Source organism: Phaseolus vulgaris, chromosome 9 (genome assembly GCF_051622355.1).
Source record: "Phaseolus vulgaris cultivar YP4 chromosome 9, ASM5162235v1, whole genome shotgun sequence".
Lineage (NCBI taxonomy): Eukaryota > Viridiplantae > Streptophyta > Magnoliopsida > Fabales > Fabaceae > Phaseolus > Phaseolus vulgaris.
The window spans coordinates 34110284-34132977 of NC_143506.1; the positions used below are offsets into that span (position 1 = coordinate 34110284).

Genomic DNA, 22694 nt, shown 5'->3' on the forward strand with positions numbered 1-22694 from the left:
GACTTAATTAGACTTAATTACAGGAATATAATCACTATTAATGAGTCTATAATTAGACTTAATTATAGGAATATAATCACTATTATTGGATCTATAATTAGTCTTAATTACAGATGTTATGTTAGAAAAAGAATCTGTACGGTTCTGTACGGTTCTAATGCTATGGTTATATATATATATATGTATCATTGCTATAGATGAAAGGCAGATTGAATAAAACAGAAAATATTCTTTCAGATGTAGTAAAGAAACTTAAATTTTACTATTAATATTCTGTTTGTATTGAGGTGAGAATTTGTAGGAAAGGAAGAGAGTGGATTAGAGATAATTATAGAAAATGTGTGAATATGTGTGAGGTTGTTTGGATTGAGAGATGATAAAGTGGATTTGTGGAATGATTTTGTTCTTGTCGGTTGACTCTGGCGACTGGTTCAAGCTCCGTCTGTCCCCTTTGGAATTTGCACTTCTTTTGGCTGTTTGCACTCCGACACTCAAGTCAGTAAGGGCTCACAAAAGCAACAATAATTCTCAATGTAGTGTGTAAAAACAACGTCTAAAAATAGCATACCTTCACCTAGGGTTTCAGTCCCTTTTTATAACCGCACATGTATCAATTGCACTTGAGATAAGCAAATCTTAAATTGTCTTCAGGTCCATGACCGAGCTGACTTCTACCCTACCCGAGAACCGAGTAGTAGTTAGTCTGAGACCGAGGACCGAGCTCCTGCCCAGTACAGATTTATTGAAATTTCTGAGTGATGTGATAGTTAGAAGAAAATTTAGAAATTATTTTAAAGGTGTAAAATGAAAGTTTATAAATTTACCATTGTTATTAAAAAATCTTTTAATAATGGGTTATGATATATATATATATATATATATATATATTTTTTTTTTTTTTTCTTTCTGTAGGTTTGAGTTAATTATTTTTTTATAATATATAATATTCATAATTATTGTTATTTTGTAATAAAAAATAATTTTGTGTTAAATTCAAATAAATTTATTAAATATAGTAAAATTTATGAAAATAATTATTATTATATACATTTGTTATTTTATATAATTATATATGTTTTGTTGATATTATAATTTTATTTTATTATTTATAATTATATATGTTGTTATTATTAGTATAATTAAATATTTTTAAAATTATTAAATAAACTTATCTAATATTTAAATTTGTATATTGTATATTATATGTATATAATTATATTAATAATTATAATAGTAATAAAATAATTAATATTATTAATATTTTGAATATAAATAATAAATATAAACCTAAGAAATATAAATACATTTATAAAAATAAAAAATTGTAAACACAAAAAAAAATGTAAATACATTTACAAAAATTAAAAAACAGTAAAAACCTATGAAAACAAAATTTAAATACAATTATTAAAATTAAAAGCAGTAAAGACAAAAAAAAACTAAAGAGTTTGTTGTTATTAAAAAATTAAAAACAGTAAATACATAATAACAATAAATATATATATATATATATATAAATTAGAAATAATAAATACATAAAATTAAAAAAATATTAAACAATAAACATATAATAATAAAAAATTAAAAACAGTAAATACATATTAAAAAATTGGAAAAACAATAAACGCATAATGATTAAAGAAAATGTAAATACATTTGAAAAACTGAAAAAAATAAATATTTTTTATGTAAATATATTTATAAAAAATAAAAATAATAAACACATAAAAAAGTGTAAATCCATTTCTAAAAATTAAATACAGTAAACAAATAAAAAAAAGTGTAAATATATTTATAAAAATTTAAAACAGTAAATATATAAAAAAAATGAAAACCGCAGTAAAAATCTAACAAAAAAAATGTAAATACAATTATTAAGATTAAAAACAGTAAACAAATAAAAAAATTAAACAGTATCTTGTTAATAAAAAATATAAAAACAAATAACAATATATATATATATATGTATATATATTTATGAAATTTAAAAACAATAAAAACATAGAATAGAAAACTAAACAGTAAACACAAAATAATAAAAAATATAAAAACAGTAAACAAATAATAATAAAAAAATATAAATAAATTTTTAAAAATTAAAACAATAAACACATCAATCGTAAATGCATTTATAACAATTAAAAATATAAACAAATAAATAAATAAATAAAACAGTAAACATCTAAAAAATTGTAAACAACAACTATTAAAATTAAAAATAATAAACACATTAAAAACACATAACACATAATAGTATAAAAAATAAAAACAGTAAAGTTAAAAAATAAAAAAGTAAAGCGTAAACATAATAATAAAAACGGAGTAAACACATAATAATAAAGAAAAGTAAATAAAAAAATATAAATTAAATAATAAACACATATAAACAATATAAATACATTTATTAATAATAAAAACAATAAATATATAAAAAAATATAAATACATTTTTAAAAGTTAAAAACAATAGTCACATTTAATAAAAAAAAACACTAAATACATTTAGAAAAGAAGAAGAAGAAACCGTATGATGAAAAGAAACAAAGAATCACTCACTGTAACCATCAAAATGACCCAAGATCCAATTTGAAAAGAAAAAAAAAAGCATAACAGAACATTTTTCTAGAGACAAGTGAGAATTGATTCTCTTTCGAACTTTAAAAGTCATAGAATCAATTCTCTCAGATAAACCTTAACTCGAAAATCGATTTTTGCACCATTTGGAAAAATCAGAAATCAATTTTGCACCATTTACATAAATACGCAAAATCGATTTTGCATTAGGAAAACTCGGAAAATTAATTATGCTTCTCTAAAACATCCACCAGAATCGGTTTTAAATAATTTTGAATGTATAGTGCTATTAAAAAAAATGAAGACAAACTAATTCTCTTGTTCCTCAAACCAGTTCACTCGTTCCTCAAACTCTCATACATTCTAGACATTCGTTCGTTAGTAAGGGTGGCAATGCGGGTCAGTCTGCAGCCCGCTACCAAAAAGTGCAAGCTGGGTTCATTAATCTAACTCGCTTTGACTCGCTCCGCATAACCCGCATCCTGCACGGGCCAACAACGGGGATTGACAAGTTGGCCTACTGACCTGCGTAATCAAAAAAATAATTATTTATTTTTTGTAAAAGGAAAAAGCATACTCCATTTACCCATTATTGCAGTGTGACCTTTATTTTATTTTATTTTTTTTAAAATAAATTTAATGTACTAAAAAAAAGAATGTTTTATTTTAATCATCTAAATGAGTTAATATTAAGAGTGAAAGTGAACTTAGTTTTGAGTAAAGTCTTATATTTAAAATTTGTTAATAAAAAAATACTATAAAAAAGAGATTCAATAGGATAATTAAAAAATTAGTCATCTTCATTAAAATATTTTGTAACAAAACTTTAGTAAAATACTCTTATAAATTTATATATATATATATAAATTAGAAATAATAATACATAAAATAAAAATAAACATATAATAATAAAAAATGTAAAAAACAGTAAATACATAATAAAAAAATTGTAAAAAAAATAAACGTATAATAATAAAAGAAAATGTATTTTTATGTAAATACATTTATAAAAATTAAAAATAATAAACACATAAAAAGAAAAAAAAAATGAAAAAGTGCAAATCCATTTATAAAAATTAAATACAGCAAAATAGGTACTTATGTTTTTTAATCGAAATAACACCATCTAATAAAGAATATCCAAATTTCGTATTAATCCGAATGTACCTCAATAAAAATCAATAATCCAAATAACAACTAATAGTTTTGAGGACATGCATTCTATGCATTCTTGACAAATAGTCTTCTTTTACTCTTCCCCTACTTTCATTGAATCATACAAAGTTGCATTCCTTCACTTCTTCTTTTACTCTTTCGAACCATTCCTAATCTTATTCCTAAACCCTAAACCCTAAACCCTAAACCCACAGGAGAGGAGAGAAAAGAAGGATTGTTGCATAGAGAGAAAGGCACAGGAGGAAAAGAAAGATGACGATCACTGTTGGGTCAGGGACAATTTTGCCAAGGTAAAGTTCGCTAGGCACGTGGAAAGCGGAGAGAACGTCGCCATCACGATTCTCAAGCACAAGATGATTGACCAAGTTTGTTATCTATAATAATAAATTAGTTGTACCTGGTCAATCATCTTGCTTGAGAAGTTTCTCCTTGTCGAGAATATTAAGTACAACTAATTTTAGATACAACTAATTTATTATTATAGATACAACTAATTTTAGGTACAACTATTTTTTCGTCTCCTATAATATGTATATAATACGTATCTTATTTCTGAAGCAGAGGGAGAAGCGTACGGAAAGAAGATGAGGAGGGAGGAGGAGGAGGTGGTGGCGGAGAATGGTGGAAGAGCAGATGCAGAGAGGAAGGCGAAGCTGAAAGAGCGAAAGGTATCATGCTCAAAACTGAGGCGAGTAGATTCTCTGAATTTAGAGGCTGGAAGAGTTTCAATGGTTGCACAAAATTCTTACGAGGTATAATCTGAGTTGATATAGAGAATGTGATATGAATGAATAGATTTAGTGATTTATATATTATTGGTGGGGTTTGAACAGATGGGTTGGAGGACAACCTTATACTTAGCATTTCAAAGCATAGGGGTTGTGTACGGTGATATTGGTACATCACCCCTTTACGTCTTTTCCAGCGTCTTCACCAATGGAATCATCAAGCATGAGGATGATATTCTTGGTGTCTTGTCTCTCATCATCTACACCATCACCCTCCTACCTTTCCTCAAATACGTCTTCATCGTACTCTGGGCCAACGATAATGGCAACGGTACGTACCATTCTTCTTCTTCTAATGAGATTTGAAATGTTTGATGATGATCCCAACCCAACACAGGTGGAGCTTTTGCACTGTATTCGTTGATATGTAGACATATGAAGATGAGTTTGATTCCAAATGAACAACCAGAGGACAGGGAGCTTTCTAACTACAGACTTGAAACGCCATCCAGTCAAGTAAAATGGGTCCACAAATTGAAGCAGAAGCTTGAAGGCAGTCTTGTTTCACGAGTTGGGCTTCTCTTTCTTGCCATTATGGGAACTTCAATGGTCATAGGAGACGGAATTCTTACTCCATCAATCTCAGGTTCCTCAATTTCTTATATCCAAATTTTTACAAATTAATGTCACAACATATTTACCACACAATTAAGCTCCTCTCCTCTCATATTATATCATTACATTGCTTCGTATATCTGCAGTACTTTCAGCAGTAAGTGGGATCAGTAAATCCTTAGGTCAAGGTTAGTCATCCATGTCTTCACATTATTCCTTTTCTTCTCCATATTATTTATATTGTTATTAATGTTATTAATATTACTATTAATGTTATTAATATGGTTGAATTTATATTTTATTTCTTCAGATGCTGTTGTGGGAATCATAGTAGCAATTTTGGTAATTTTATTTTCCGCACAACGATTCGGTACCGGGATTCGTATTTGCTCCAATAATTTTGGTGTGGTTTCTTTTCATCGGTGGAATTGGGCTTTACAATTTATTCAAATATGATATCAGAGTATTACGTGCCTTTTATCCAAAATATATATTTGATTATTTCAAAAGAAATGGCAAGGATGGATGGTTATCGCTTGGTGGAGTCTTTCTCTGCATAACAGGTGATTAGCATATCTTCTTAATCTTTCTACATTAAATTATATCAACCTTTTATTCCAACTAACTAAGATACATGTAATTTTAGGATCGGAAGCCTTGTTTGCTGACTTGGGTCACTTTGATGTAAGATCCATTCAAGTAAGTAAATATATTTATTCTTGTGCTCAATTTATTCAAATAAATTATTTCCATTTGCAATTGATTGAATAATTACACTTAAATTGATGATGCAATATAATAATGTGTTGCAGATTAGCTTTTCTTGCATTACATATCCAACAATACTGGTTGCATACATCGGTCAAGCAGCATATCTACGAAAGTTTCCTCAGAATGTGGCTAATACTTTCTATGCCTGTGTTCCATGTAAATTGTTTAATTTTAAAACTCCATATTTTAATAACACATTGTTAATAAACGCAGTTAATCAATTAATTTTTCTTTTGAGTGAATTATAATTGTGAATAACATGTAGATTCCTTGTATTGGCCAACATTTGTTGTGGCTGTTACTGCTTCCATTATAGCAAGTCAAGCAATGATTTCAGGAGCATTCTCCATTATATCTCAGGCCCTAAGTCTAGGTTGTTTTCCAAGAGTTAAGGTGGTGCACACTTCCGTCAAAAAACATAAGGGTCAGGTTTATATTCCTGAGATGAACTACATGTTCATGTTCGCATGTATTTTTGTCTGTGCTGCCTTCAAGACCACAGAGAAGATTAGTCATGCATATGGTAGGTATTCATGCTAGTTCTTCTTCTTATGTATGTTATGTTATTATATATATTTATATCTAAATCAATCACATCAAGAGTTATATATAACTCTTATGGTTGTCAAAGTATCATTTCTCGAAGTCATACTTACCTACATGCATGTTTGTTTGAATATGTGCAGGGATTGCAGTGATTGGTGATATGATGATCACAACAACTCTAGTTTCACTCATAATGCTTGTTTTATGGAAAAAAAGTCTTTGGCGTGTGGCTTTGTTCTTCTTCGGATTTGGTTTCATTGAGATAGTTTATTTCTCATCTCAACTAACCAAATTCACAAAAGGAGGATATCTTCCAATTGTATTAGCTCTGTTCTTGACTATGGTGATGGGAATTTGGCATTATGTGCACAAAGAAAGATACATGTTTGAATTGAAAAACAAGGTATCAAATGCGTATTTGAATGAAGTGGCAAACAACCCAGACGTAAGACGAGTGCCAGGAATCGGACTTATGTATTCCAAGCTGGTACAAGGCATTCCTCCCATATTCTCACACCTCATAGGTAGCATTCCGTCCATCCACTCAATTGTTGTGTTTGTGTCCATTAAGGCTATTCCAGTGAGCAGTGTTGCATCGGAGGAGAGGTTCTTGTTTTGACAAGTGGAGCCAAGAGAGTACAAAGTATTTCGGTGTGTTGTGAGGCATGGTTACAATGACGTGCTTGGGGATCCTGTGGAGTTTGAGTTGCAATTGATACAAAGTCTGAAGGCATACGTTCAAGAACATAACTACTCTACGGCGGAGGTGGAGGTAAGTGAAAATGCAACTGAACAAGCAACCGTTGTTGGGAGTAGTGATAAAAGGGAAACACATCATTCCTCCAACAAAATAATCCAAAATCAATCAGCATCGGCGTCATCCACCTCTATTCGGTCAATGGGAGGGAGTGCCGCCAATTCATCCACCGAAGAGGAACTCAATTTCATAGACAGAGCATTGGAGAAAGGCGTAGTGTATATGCTGGCAGAAGCCGAGGTTGTGGCTCATCCAAACTCCTCCATCTTCAATAAGATTGTTGTGAATTATGTGTACAGTTTCTTCCGAAAGAACTTTAGACAAGGTCAAAATTTCATGGCAATCCCACGCACAAGACTTCTCAAGGTGGGAATGACATACGAAATATGACGCATCATTTATGTCCATGTCATACCCTACACAATGGAAATAAACACTTTTTTTTAATTTTTATAAACATATTTACACTTTTATTTGTGTTTTTATTATGTGTTTACTGTATTTAATTTTTATAAATGGATTTGAACTTTTTTTTCTTTTTTACGTGTTTATTTTTAATTTTTATAAATGTATTTACATAAAAAAGTGTTTTTTTTGAATTTTTTTAAATGTATTTACATTTTCTTTTATTATTATACGTTTATTGTTTTTACAATTTTTTTATTATGTATTTACTGTTTTTACATTTTCTATTATTATAAGTTTATTGTTTAGCTTTTTTTTTATGCATTTATTATTTCTAATTAATATATATGTAGTTTAATGTATAAGAGTATCCTACCAAAATTAAGTTACAAAATATTTTAATGAATATGACTAATTTTTTAACCATCCTATTGAATATCTTCTTTATATTATTTTTTTATCAACAAATTTTAAATATAAGATTCTATTTAAAACTAAATCCACTTTCACTCTTAATATTAACTCATTTAGATGATTAAAATAAAACATTCTTTATTTTAGTAGATTAAATTAATTTAAAAAAACCAAAATAATTAATTGTAATAGTAACTAAATTAGAGATCATTTTAAAAACTAAAAAAAAAAAATTGTTTCTAAGTTAGTTTATATTATTGTTAAATAGTTTATAAATTGGTATCTAATTAGCTACAAAGGTTTTTACTATCAATTATTTAGATTCTAAATTTGGTAGTAAAATCCTTGGTTGCTAATTAGATACGAATTTAGAAATCATTGAACAATAATAGAAACTAATTTAGAAACCCAAAATTTATTTAGTCCCTAAAATGGTCTCTAATTTAATCATTATAACAACTAATTATTTTTTGTTCTTGTAGTGTATATACTAATCCTATAAATTTGATAATTAGTAATCTCAAATAAATTTGATAATTAGTAATCTCAAATAGTATTTGAGTTATTGAATTATGAAAATATAGTCATTCATTTTATTTCGAAGTGATTTTATATGCAGGTATATCATACCTTCAAGAAATTTATTTTTTTTAAATTTAATTTTGATAAAAACATGAAATTCTTGTTAATTATTTGTAGTATTTTAAATTTCTATAAATAAAGTAATAAGTATATAAATTGATAAATTTAGAGATTGATTTTAAAAAAGATTTTGTTTAATTTAAAGATTTGCTGACTTATATTAGACATTTGTTTTCTATAAATTGATTTGAATTATTGAAGTATAGATTTTCATAATTGTATTATTGATTTAAATTGATTCTCTTATATTTTTTATTTTTTTTTAAATAATATTATTTTTCAAGGATATATAATAGATAATTGTTAGTGTTAATCGGGTTAGAATTACATAAATAGGAAAATAACTTTAAAAATATATTATGAAATAGGTTCATTTAAAAGGGTTTAACATAGTTTAGTCAATTTTTTTATCATTGCTGACCTAGGTCTACCTCTATATTGCACTTGTAAAGGAGGACTAGTTGGTTGAAACCATACACCACAGTGGTTGTTAAGTTCAAACGTAAATAGGATGCAGTTGACGATATCTGAATGGAATAAGATTTCAAAGGAATTAAAAAAAAGCTTATTTCTTGATTTCATGATGCTGGGAACAAAAGGTGAAAAGGTTAAGTAATTTCATATTTATCAATAGAATTTGCAAGGACATGTTTGGATTAATTTGAAAATTTGAGTTACATTTCTAACTGAGTTTGCAAATTGAAGTCCAACTTTTTTCTGTACAAAATTATGTTCGGGCAAAATTTTAATGTATAAATATATTTTAAAGATAATCAAACATGTTGTGAAACTAAATTTTTTCTCCAAACTAAAAATCACATATGGTGGAAGTTTTATCATCTAGGGCAAAAGGTCAGAAAAAAACTTCGCGAGAATGGAATTTAATCAAGAGAGCAACAACAACAGAAAATATTACATGTACATGATGTAGGTATAAGAGGTTTCATATTTTCTTATAAGAAAATTAAAACCACCTCATAAAATCAAGATTGGATATGAGAAAAAAAAACTTCACAATGAACTAGATATGCATGTATTATAATTAGCAGCATATCAATTTGTGCATTTCGATATAATATTCTGGACTCGATTAGACATACCAAAATGTATAAATCGATATTAAAAAAAATGTGCACATAACGAACAATCCAGTATGTATAATTAAATTCAGATATATATACCAAAATATAGAAACAAGTATACATTTTTTATTAATATACTGATTTGTACATTTCGATATGTATAATAAAAGAACTTACCTTCACTGTATTTTTTTCAAGCTTGCAAGCCTCACCTGAAAATGCAACTTCTCTTAGACCATGAAAGTGCCAATGATGTGGAGAGAAATGGAGGAATGAAAGAGAAATAAAATGTAAAAAATAAATGGGAATAAAGAAATAAGATTTTAATATTTTAGAATTTAGTAAAGGTAAAAATATAATTTCATTTTAAATAATGGAGATGCAAGAAGGAAGTTCTGAGGTGCAGGGATAATTTGCTGTCTTGAAATCATGCATATCAACACCCAAAAACAAATTTATCCAGTATCAAAATAAAGAAAAATATGTTTTAATTAAAAAATAAAAAATAAAAAATAAAGAAGAAATCACCTATTTATATTTTACCATTAATCTTCTGTGTTTTCACTGAAACTCCAAACCACTAGTTATTACATGTACTATTTTATAATATATTATTGCCGATAAAAAAAGTTAAAATATATTATTAATCATTTCCATTTTTTTTTTCATTTCAATTCATTATTGTGGTAATAATATAAAATCATATTCAATATGAATGATTATTTGGTGCGGTAATAGTTGTTCACGGGTATTATATAATGTCTTATTGATTTATTTAGATTATAAAGTATACTTAATATCTTTTAATATCTTTTAATAGGTTTATAGTTATATATTTTATAATTTAGTGGTATTTTCATAATTCTGTAGGTTAGAAAAAAAAAATATAAACTTTATTTAATCTTGATTCTATTGAACGTAGGAGAACAAAATACATTGTGCAATTCAAAATATTTTTAAGAACATTTTAAAGCTTTCTCATATAAATGGAGGACTAGAGAAAAATTATAGAAATGGTGAAAGTAGTTAAAGATTGAGCCCTAATTTACTAAAGTTTGAATTTTCTTTTGTTCAGACTTAGTTGAGATGTTTAGTGTTCAACCTCACCCTTTACTTTTGGTTGTTTCTTCTTGGACTTTCATATATTTTTCTCTCACTTCCATAAATTTTCATATTTTCAAAAGTAGACCTTTATAGTATTCTGGATTACGTAATTCGAAAGTCTTTTTCAGATGCATAATTAGTTTTTGGATTATATAATCCGAAAATCTTTTTTAGCTTCTGGATTACATAATTCGAAAGTCTTTTTTTCAAATATGTGTCCGGATTACATAATTCAAAAGTTACTCTATGAAGATGGCACAAGAATGATAAAAAATATTTTTACATTGTGTATTGTGTATGGGGAGACAGAAAAAATTATAGAAGTATGGAAGAAACAGTCTTACTTTTTCATCTTAAAATATATTGGGGTTAACAAGCGGTAAGCCCAGATGCATTTCAACAATCAAGTGTTATCTTTTCACACAAAAATTTGGAAATTAGTTTCTACACTCCCTTTTTAAACTACACCCACTATTGGGTAAAATGACTGAATTGTCCCATTCGTTTCTCCCTACAACCCCACCACCGCTGCTGTCATCACTGCCTCCGGTTCTGCACCATCACCGTTGTAGAAGAAGAAGAAAAGATGGAGAACGTTGGAAAAACCTCATTTTAAAAAGTTTTTGTTAAATATGTTTAAGAAAGTTTATTCCGAAAAACTCATTTTGAAAATACATTTTCAGAAAGTTTGTTCTATAAATTTTCTTCTAGAAAACTTATTTTGGAATGAACAAAATATTTCAAGCATAGAAGACTTTAAAAATATTTATTTTACAAAAAGTTTCTACATTTTGTTCTGAAAAAAAAAATTCACATAAATTCAAGTAGATATTTGTATGAAAAGAAACGACGTGAATGCTGTTGCATATTTAAATTGACAGGTAATATTTACTAATATTTTAATATATATTAAGGGAATTCTTTTAGGTAAGTTCAAATTTGAAGAAATAGTTGAAATAGAACATTTTTAAAAATTATTAGTATAAAAACTAAAATAGATTTTACTAAAACATTTATGGATATTTTACTTTCTAGTTTAATTGAAAAGTTAAGTAAATCAAACACCAAATAAATCAGAATCATGATGGAATTCTCGTAAAGTTCACTCTATTAAAATTATTTTTTCATAAGTTTTAGCTCTTCCGATTAATCATAATGGAATCCTCACCCTCGCATATTTTTATTATAGGTTGAAAATCTAATAGTACATAATTAAATATAAATCTTACTTCATAAATTGATTTTATAAAATTAAATTAAATTTAAAATTCATTTATTAATAATATTTAAAATTATATTGTTCTTTTAATATCTCTTCATCAAATCTCATGTTCTTCTCTTATCTCTCATAGTTATGGTAAAGTTTATTTCTTGTACATTTTACAATGAGATAAAAAAAAAAAAGCAAATGGTAGTCCAATCTTTGAAACTTGTGATATGCATCCTTCCACTATATAGCAAATTTGAAATTGAAGTTTTTTCTACTAACAACAAGTTTGACATTTAAAAATTCATCACTCCATACAAAAAAAATATTTAGAACTTAATTTATGAGATCAATATTTGACTTCACAGCTTGCAAATTTTTCTACTTTAAAAGCATACTGCAACAATCTTTAAGTAGTAATTATCCCACGTGAAATTAATTTAACAGGTCCCCAATAATGTAACTGGGTTTATGTCTAATCCAAATGGATTTGATTTTTTATTGCAAGGTAATTTTATATCGGTTTTTTTATCATGATGAGGTTTTTTTTTTTTTACCAAAATGGGGTCTGTTTAAAAAAAATTACAAATTTAGGCAAGTCGTGTCAATTCGGTACGACTTCATATGAAGAAGTCGTCCAAATTAGGCACGACTTCTGCCATGTCATACTAAAGTCGTGTCAACTTGACACGACTTCTGCCCCGTCATACTAAAGTCGTGCCAACTTGACACGACTTCTGCCCCGTCATATATAAATCGTGCCAACTTGACACGACTTCTGTGTAAATGATGAAATTTTTTGAAAGGAAAAAAAACTAGGAAAATACTATCTTATTAACGCACACTCGACAAACTTCACATGTTTGTTTTGAGTTGTCCTTAATGACAAATATTTTTTGTTATTAATTTGATTGTCATGTCAAGATTTATAAGTCTAAATATTTGTAGATAAAATCGGTGATGAGTATTATCGATATTTTAATTATCTAATCAGTAATGAGATGCGTATAAATATTATACTATCCAAATTCTGTTTAAACATTTATTTTAAAATAAATGAATAAAATAAAGTTATTTCTAAAAAATAATAATAAATTAAATAATTTTATTATTTTATATAAATAACTTTATTATATACCTTGTTCACACCATTGACAATCAAATTAATGACAAATATTAACTTTTATTAAATTACTTTGTAAAGAAGACTGATCCGAAAGGAAGTTTGAAACATTTTAGTTTTGAGTTTTTCTGATTATTGGTTATACCATTGTTATAATGATAATCTATAATCTATAATTTTTTAATTTCTTTAATTCTTATTTTAATACAATTTTTTATAAAATTCATATTTCATTTAATTATGAATATAGTTTAAAAATAAAAAAAAAAACTTTTTTAGAATATTCATATATTAAAATACTTTCATAGTTTAAAAATGGAAATGATTAATAATATATTTTAACTTTTTTATCGGCAATAATATATTATAAAATAGTACATGTAATAACTAGTGGTTTGGAGTTTCAGTGAAAACACAGAAGATTAATGGTAAAATATAAATAGGTGATTTCTTCTTTATTTTTTATTTTTTAATTAAAACATATTTTTCTTTATTTTGATACTGGATAAATTTGTTTTTGGGTGTTGATATGCATGATTTCAAGATAGCAAATTATCCCTGCACCTCAGAACTTCCTTCTTGGCAATAAGTTCCCAATTCTGATTGTTTATCTTATTCTGCACCTCAGTTAAAGATTCAAGGGGAAAAGACTGGACGGAAAGGTCATCTATCTGTAGTCACTGAGGTATATGTTTTCAAAGTATTCTTTCATTATATGGATGACCTTCATATTAATTTTATTGTACTCAGGACTCGTGACTATTTATAATGCTTTAACCCCTGTTTGCTTTTATAAATGTGAGTGGATATCCATAGTTTGGATCAAGGGATGTGCAGGGAAGTGAAGGAGAGGATATAATTGTGTTGTATCGAACGCTTTTTCATTTCTGTTCGATTTTCTTCTGTTCATCCTCCATGGACCAGGTAATGTTCATCTCATTATCACATCTATGTTGTGTTTTTAGGGTTTTCTGATTAAAAGATATTTCCTTTTTAGGGTTAATTTTTATTTTGATGTAAATTCACCGTATATTCAGTCACCGATTGAAGATTTTTTTTTCCTTTTTTGCTTTCTAGGGTTTTCGAGGGTTTAATCGTTAATGGCTTTGTTGGTTTTTCAGTATATGGTTTTAGGGTGTAAAACGTGAAAATTAACCGAGCACGTAAAAGGTAATGATTTTGACATCCTCTTTTGGATGCATTTGATATTTATCTTCATCCCGTGTTTGTTGCGTCCTCTTTTGATTTCATGGTTCATTTTTATGGTAAACATTAAAAGATATGTCCTTTTTGTTGAAGCTGGAGGAAGCTTCTTCCCTACCAAGGCTTGATGTGTGTTTGATGAAGAAAATGGCTTGAGTGCTTTGAAGATTGTAATAAGTTTTTAGATTCATTTGTAATTAGGCTTGTAAGTGTGTATGATTGCCTTTTGCTGTGTAACCTATCCTAGATGCCTAACCAAGTCTAGATCAAGCACATGATGTGGTTAAACGGTTTTTGAAAAGCCTTTTAAAATGTTTTTAACAGTTTTAAAACAATACACAAATAAATCTGTTTTATGGAGAAAGAATCTGTTTATTTCTTCTCTGTTAAAAAGGCTTTCGTAAAATGGTTTTTGAAAAGCTTTTTAAAATGTTTTTAACAGTTTTAAAACAGTACACAAATAAATCTGTTTTATGGAGAAAGAATCTGTTTATTTCTTCTCTGTTAAAAGGCTTTTCTACATTCCTGTTAAGGCGCCAAGGGAAAGCCCAGTTCGTTATTTCAGTTAAGCTGAGCTGGCCTGTGTGTTATACTTTAATCTGTTTTACTGTGAAAGAACAGGTTTATTCTTTGATCTGCTGAAAGGTTTTTCACAAGTTAGTTAGGGCACCAAAGGTACCACTCAGACAGTTATTTCTGTTAAGCTGAGTTGGCAGTTTTCACAAAATAAATCTGTTAAGTTCAAAACTGAATCTGTTGTTTTCTTAACTGCTTTTCAACTGTTTTTTGAAAAGAAGTTAGAAACTATTTTCTATATAAAGAAAAGTCTCTCTCACATGAATTAGAGCTGAGGAATTACACTTTTGACAGAGATCAAACAATTTCCATGTGAGAAGAAGGATTGAAAGAGTTTTTGAAAGGTTTTCCAAAGAGATTTTCAAGTGTGCTTGTTCTAGGAAACCTTGAATCTTGGTGAAGGTGCTGGTGCAGTTCTGCAGCAAATTGAACTACTGGTTTTGAGTTCTTGCATCTTCTTTTCAGGTGTAATCTTTCCTTTATTCTATTTTGTAAAGGTGTAAGTGTTAGTCACTCCTTGATAGGGTTTCTTGGAGTGCAAGGTGTGCTGAAATAGGGTTTTTCAGCATTGTGTGTGTTGTTCTTGTAGTGTTCAAGAACTGCTGGTTTTGTAAGTGATTGACACTGTTTTTAGTGAATTCCACCTTGGGGTAAGGTGAGACTGGATGTAGCTCTGTATGAGTGAACCAGTATAAAAACGTGTGTATCTTGTATTCTCATCCGTGCACTCTTTTCTGGTTTTTGCTTAATTCTGTCAAGAACTAAATCTGTTCTTTTTAAATTGAATATGTTAATTCTGGGTTAAGGGAAAAACTGTTCTTCCTGATTTGTTGAAGTTTTCTGATCATAAACAAGGTTGCTGCATATAATGGTTTAAGTGAATTGTGAACAAACTGATCATTCATTAAAACCTGAGAAAGGATCATACTTCTTGAAATCTTGTGCTGTGTAACTTTTAATTGATTTCTAAGCATAGTTGTATCCTTCATCCTCACAATATTAAGCTGATCTGGTTCTGTTATATTTCTTGTTGAACACAATTTTACATTGAACAAAATTCAAATTGTGCCAAGACTGCTCTGAAGAATCAATCTGTTTCATGTAAAAACAATCTGTTCTTTTTGCCTCTGGAATACTGAAAAATTGTGTGTTCTTGCGAAAATTTTATAAGCTCAATTCACCCCTCCCCTCTTGAACTTAGACACTAATAGAACCAACAATTGGTATCAAGAGCTAGGGCTTGTATTTTGCTCAAGTGTGTGTATGATGTCTGAGTTTAAAATGCCTTTTGCTGAAGGTGCATCTATTAATAGACCTCCTATGTTTGGTGGTGTTAACTATGCTTTCTGGAAAATCAGGATGAAGATCTTTATGGAATCTATTGACATGGGAATCTGGGATGCAGTGGTCAGTGGACCTTTTATACCTATGCAGGTTGTCAAAGATGAAACAATAAAGAAGCCTTAGTCTGAATGAAGTGAAAATGAGAAGAAAAAGGCCCAATATGACTCTTTAGCCAAGAATATCATCACATCTGCACTGAATATGGATGAGTTCTTTAGAGTCTCTCAATGTAACTCAGCAAAGGAGATGTGGGATGTACTAGAGGTGACTCATGAAGGAACTGATGATGTGAAACGGGCAAGGAAGCACTCACTAATTCAGGAGTATGAGCTGTTCAGAATGCAATCTGAAGAAAGTATTGTTGATGTGCAGAAACGATTTACACACATTGTAAATCACCTCACTGGCCTTGGTAAAGTCTTTGACAAGGAAGAGCTTAACATAAAGGTATTAAAATGTCTTGATAGGAACTGGCAGCCTAAGGTAACATCAATCTCAGAATCCAGAGATTTATCCAAGATGTCCACTGCTGCACTTTTTGGAAAGCTGATAGAACATGAAATTGAGCTGAAAAGATTGAAAGAACAAGAAACAGTGGAAAAGAAGGCCAAAGGAATTGCCCTGAAAACTACCATAGAACATGATACAAGTGAGGAAGAAGGTGATCCAGAACATGATGAGACTGTGAGTCTGCTCACCAGGAAATTCAGCAGATTTCTTAGAAAGAAAAACCGTGACAGAACTCAGCAGAGAAAGAGGTATTCCAAACAACCTATTGATTCAAATTCTTCCAATTACACGTGCTTTGGATGTGGTAAACCAGGTCATATAAAAGCTGACTGTCCAAACAATCAAAGTAAAGAAAAATCAGCAAGCAAGAGAAGTGACAAAGGAAAAGGTAGAAGAGCATATATCTCATGGGAAGAAAATGATGTATCCTCATCAAGTAATTCTTCAACTGAAAGTGAAGAAGCACATCTTTGCTTCATGGTGAATGATGAGGGATCCAACTCTGACTCAGTAAGTAATTTCTCCACTGATTCTGAAAATTATGATCAACTGCTATTAGCCTTTAAGGAAACACATGATGAAGCAAACAGGTTGGCTATAATGTGCAACAGATTGAATAGAGTAAATAGGGTACTTGAACCAAAGGTTAAAGCTCTTGAAGAAGAACTGCACAAAGCTAAAACTGAATTAATTAGTCTTGAATTGACATGTTTACATGCATCAATTAAAACTTGTGATAATTGCAAAAAGCTGGAAAAACAGGTTGAGTATTTGTTGAAAACGCTTTCAAACTTCACTAAGGGAAGAGAAAATCTTGAAACCTTATTAGGTTCACAGAATGCTGTTTTCAATAAAAATGGTTTAGGATATAATCCTGAAATGAAAGGTAATGTGAAAAAGCTGTCCAGTTTCTTTGTTCCTTCCAAAACAGGTTTTTCCTCCTTTAGTAATTCAAAAACAATGCATACTGCAACATGTTTTTATTGTATGAAATCTGGTCATGTATCTAGAACATGTAAGGCTAGGAGATATCTTGTTCCTAAAGGATTGGCCAAATGGCTTCCTAAGGAAAGGGGTTAATCATGCTGGACCCTAGACTAAAGGGGTACCATATGTGCTAAATTTGTTTTGGTGCAGAAAAACAGCAGGAGAAACCAGTGGTATCTAGACAGTGGCTGCTCAAAGCACATGACAGGTGATGTGACTCAGTTCATAAATCTGAAACTCAAAGCTGAAGGGCATGTCACATATGGAGATAACAATAGAGGAAAAATTCTTGGAAGAGGAAATGTTGGTACTAAAGACTCAACTACTATTGAGAATGTCCTATATGTTGAAGGGCTAAAACATAGTCTTCTAAGCATTAGCCAGCTGTGTGACAAGGGATACAAGGTCAATTTCGAAGCAAATACTTGTACAATTTCATGTGAAAATTCTGGTAAGGTGCTGTTCACTGGAAAAAGGGTAAACAACATTTATCTCCTAGACATTATAAAGAACTGTTCTGAAAATGAGTGTTTGCTATCTAAAAATGATGAGTCATGGTTGTGGCATAGGAGACTAGCTCACATTCACACAAATCACTTGAATAAGCTAAAATCTAAGGAACTTGTTTCTGGTTTACCAAACATAAAGTTTCAAAATAACAGATTGTGTGATGCCTGTGTAAAGGGAAAACAGATTAGAACTTCTTTTAAATCAAAAGATATGGTTTCTTCAAATAAAGCTTTGGATGTTTTGCATATGGACTTGTTTGGACCATCTAGGACTGCTAGCTTAGCTGGAAATTACTATGCTTTGGTGATTGTTGATGACTTTTCAAGATATACATGGACTTTGTTTCTTGCTTCTAAAAATGATGCATATAAAGCCTTTAAGAAACTTGCTAAGGTTCTGCATAATGAGAATGAAAATAGGATAAAACAGATTCGTAGTGATCATGGGGGAGAATTTCAAAATGCAAAGTTTGATAAATATTGTGAAAAACATGGGATCATACATAGTTATTCTGCTCCTAGGACACCCCAACAAAATGGTGTTATTGAAAGAAAGAATAGATCAGTAGAAGAGTTAGCTAGGACTATGCTAAATGAATCTGGTTTACCTAAATATTTTTGGGCTGATGCTGTATATACTGCTTCTTATGTGCTTAACAGAACATTGATTAGACCAATTCTTAAGAAAACTCCCTATGAATTGTATAAAGGAAGGAAGCCTAGCATTAGTCATCTTAGGGTGTTTGGCTGCAAATGCTTTTTTTAAATAATGGTAAAGATAATCTGGGGAAGTTTGATCCTAAATCAGATGAAGGAATACATATTGGTTATGCTATAAATGGTCATGCTTATAGAGTATATAACAAAAGATTGCTTGCTGTTGAAGAATCTATACATGTTGTGTTTGATGAAACAGATTTTTCTGTGTCCAAATCTGTTATGGATGAACCTGGTATGGATGATTTAAGAACAATTATGCAACAGAATCAATCTAGTGAGCTTGATGCTACTAATCCAAATTCTGTCAAAGAATCTACTGTGAATGCAGGACTGCCTAAAGAATGGAAGACTCCAAGGGATCTCACTCTTGACAATGTAATTGGTAAAATTGAGAAAGGAATCTCAACAAGGAATTCACTCAATAACTTCTGCAGAACAGTAGCTTTTGTGTCACAGATTGAGCCTAAAAGCTTGGAAGAAGCACTGCAAGACAACAATTGGATAACAGCAATGCAGGAAGAGCTGAACCAGTTTGAATACAATGAAGTGTGGACTTTGGTTCCAAGGAAGCATGAGATGAACATCATAGGAACCAAGTGGGTGTACAGGAACAAGATGGATGAACATGGAGCTATCACTAGAAATAAAGCAAGACTGGTTGCTAAAGGGTATAACCAAGAAGAAGGTATTGATTTTGGTGAAACCTATGCACCAGTAGCACGTCTTGAAGCTGTCAGACTTCTTCTAGCATTTTCCAGCATACAAGATTTCAAGCTGTTTCAAATGGATGTCAAGAGTGCATTTCTAAATGGCTACATCAATGAAGAGGTGTTTGTATCTCAGCCTCCAGGATTTGAAGATCACAAGAATCCAGAACATGTGTTCATGCTTAAGAAAGCCTTATATGGATTAAAGCAAGCACCTAGGCAATGGTATGAAAGGCTAAGTGAATTTCTGTTGTCTCAAGGTTATAGCCGTGGCAATTCAGATAAAACTCTCTTTCTAAAGAAGAAAAGTGAAGATATCATACTTGTGCAAGTCTATGTAGATGATATTATCTTTGGATCCACAAATGAAGAGATGTGTGAAGACTTTGTGAAAACCATGAAAAGTGAGTTTGAGATGTCAATGTTAGGAGAAATGAATTTCTTCCTTGTTCTACAAGTTAAGCAACTCAAGGATTGGATTTTCATAAGTCAAGAAAAATACTGCAAGGAACTGCTCAAGAAGTTTGATATGAATTAATGCAAAGCAATCAGCACTCCTATTTCAACAAGTTGTCAGCTGGATCAAGATTCTGCAGGAAAATCAGTGGATCAAACGAAATATAGGGGTTTAATTGGTTCCTTATTATATCTAACTGCCAGCAGGCCTGACATTATGTTTGCTGTATGTCTATGTGCTAGATATCAATCTGATCCAAGAGAATCACACTACAATGCAGCAAAGAGAATTCTGAAATATTTGCAAGGATCTAAGGATGTTGGATTGTGGTATCCTAACAAGGTATCTTTGAATTTGATTGGTTTTTCAGATTCTGATTTTGCAGGCTGCAAAGTTGATAGGAAGAGCACAAGTGAGACTTGCCACATGCTTGGATCAAGTCTAATCTCTTGGCATTGCAAGAAGCAAGCTTGTGTTGCTCTCTCCACAGCAGAAGCAGAATACATAGCTGCTGGAAGTTGTTGTGCTCAAACCTTATGGCTAAGGCAGCAGTTAAGTGATTTTGGTATTCTGTTAAATAACATACCTATAAATTGTGATAATACAAGTGCCATAAATCTGTCTAAGAATCCTGTCATGCACTCAAAGACTAGGCACATTGAAGTTAGACATCACTTTCTAAGAGAACATATAGCTAATGGAACATGTGATATACAATTCATTGGTACTGAATTTCAATTAGCTGATCTATTCACTAAACCACTTGCTAAAGACAGGTTTCACTTTCTTTTAAATGAATTGGGTATTATTAGCTTGAATTGTCCTCTGCAGTGAAAATTTCAATATGTTGTTTTATGTTTTAACATGTTTCGTTCCCTGTTTCAGAAATCACAGCTGTGACTAGGAAAGAGAAAGATTTATTTTTCTCTCTCTCACTTTATTATTGACTGCTTTTACGGTTATTGACCAGCAGATCCATGCAAATTAATGTGTGGGTATCCTAACTAATTGGATTTTGTGTAGATGCAACAGATTTGTGTACCAAAATCAGGTTCCAAGATATTCTTACGTGAATCCACACCTGAACCTGCTGCACCATTGGAATAAAATCTGTAGCATATCTGTGGGATTTGATTTTTCTTCAAAATTCATTATTTCCAAAATCTGATTACATTGCCCTGAATTAAAATTTGTGCTTATCAATTTTGGTTTAACAATTCTATATAAACCTAGCACAATTTAGCTCGTCCCTCACACCATCTCACTTGCACTATAAGCTGTCCAGGTGCACATTGCTTCACCACAGGTTTTGTTTTTGCTTTTGAATAATAATCTGTAATGTCTTTCTTCTAGAATTGTATGGTAATATATTGATGCAGGGAAGAACAGATTAAACATGGCATCCTCCTCACATAGAAAGAAGAAATCCAAGGAGCAATCTCAAAGCAGCCAAGGCATCCTGGAAAACTGGTTTGCTGGAGATTCAGATGCAATGACCAGGTTCATACATGAGACTGGCAGGAAGCAAATCAATGTACCCAAGCTGCTTGAGTTCTCATGGCTGAGAGAGGAGAATCTGATAGAAGCAAAAGACTTGCTCAAGCATCAAAAGCTGAAAGGGTTTCTGGAGATGAATGGAAATGTTTATCCAGACCTTGTGAAGGTGTTTTACTGCAACCTTGAACAAGAGGGTAAAAATCTGGTTTCCCATGTAAAAGGAGTAAAGCTGAAGATCACTAGAGAAATCTGGAGCAGTGTGGGTGGAATCAAATATTCAGGACTGAAAGTGAGCAAAGGAAACACTGTTGGAATTCAAGGATTCAACAAAATGCAATTTTATAGAAGCTGTGTGAGGAATCCCGCTGAACCAGTAGCTAGGTATCATGCAGGTAGCCTAACTCTAATTCCTAGACTCTTAGCTCATATAATTGCTTGGCAGCTTACCCCTAGAGGAAGTAATCATGTTGTACTTCATGAGGAAGACTTGATACTGCTGTATTGCATCATGAACCAACTTAAGGTAAATTGGGTAAGTACTATGGTTGAACATATGTTGAAATCTGCAAGACTGCCTAATTATCGTCTTCCCTATGCTATATTTGTGTCAAAACTAATTGATCACTTTAAAGTGGACACTACCAATGAGAGGAATGATTCTATTAAGGCTGCAAGTGAAATAGATAACTCCACACTCATGAAAATGGGATTCTATAAGGATGAAGATGGCTGGGTTTTTAGAAGGAATGCTGGACAAAGGGCTGAGCAAGAAGCTGCTCCACAAGGAAATGAAGAAGAAGAAAATGCTGATGGTATGCAACACATGGACGAATCACCAGTACATTCTGTTGAACATGAAGATGTTGCTGCCACTAGTCAGAATGCAATAGTTGCATATGAGGCACCTGAGTACAGAGGTGAACCTCTGTCTATGTTTGAAAGACAGGTGCTAAGCAGGCTGAACACACTCACAGATGAGCAGAAGGCACACTATGAGATGACTTACGCCAGGTTTCAACACTTGGATGATCAACTTGAAGG

The 22694-nt window shown here is 30.6% G+C and overlaps 1 pseudogene across 1 annotated transcript; it reads left to right on the forward strand.

The window, feature by feature from the left end:
- Positions 1–4309: 4309 nt before the first annotated feature.
- Positions 4310–7652, forward strand: LOC150025275 (potassium transporter 5-like; annotated as a pseudogene). Its single transcript, XR_016515803.1, has 8 exons — positions 4310–4501; positions 4583–4808; positions 4875–5123; positions 5239–5280; positions 5403–5655; positions 5739–6019; positions 6129–6386; positions 6550–7652. The product of XR_016515803.1 is annotated as a potassium transporter 5-like (transcript).
- Positions 7653–22694: the final 15042 nt, after the last annotated feature.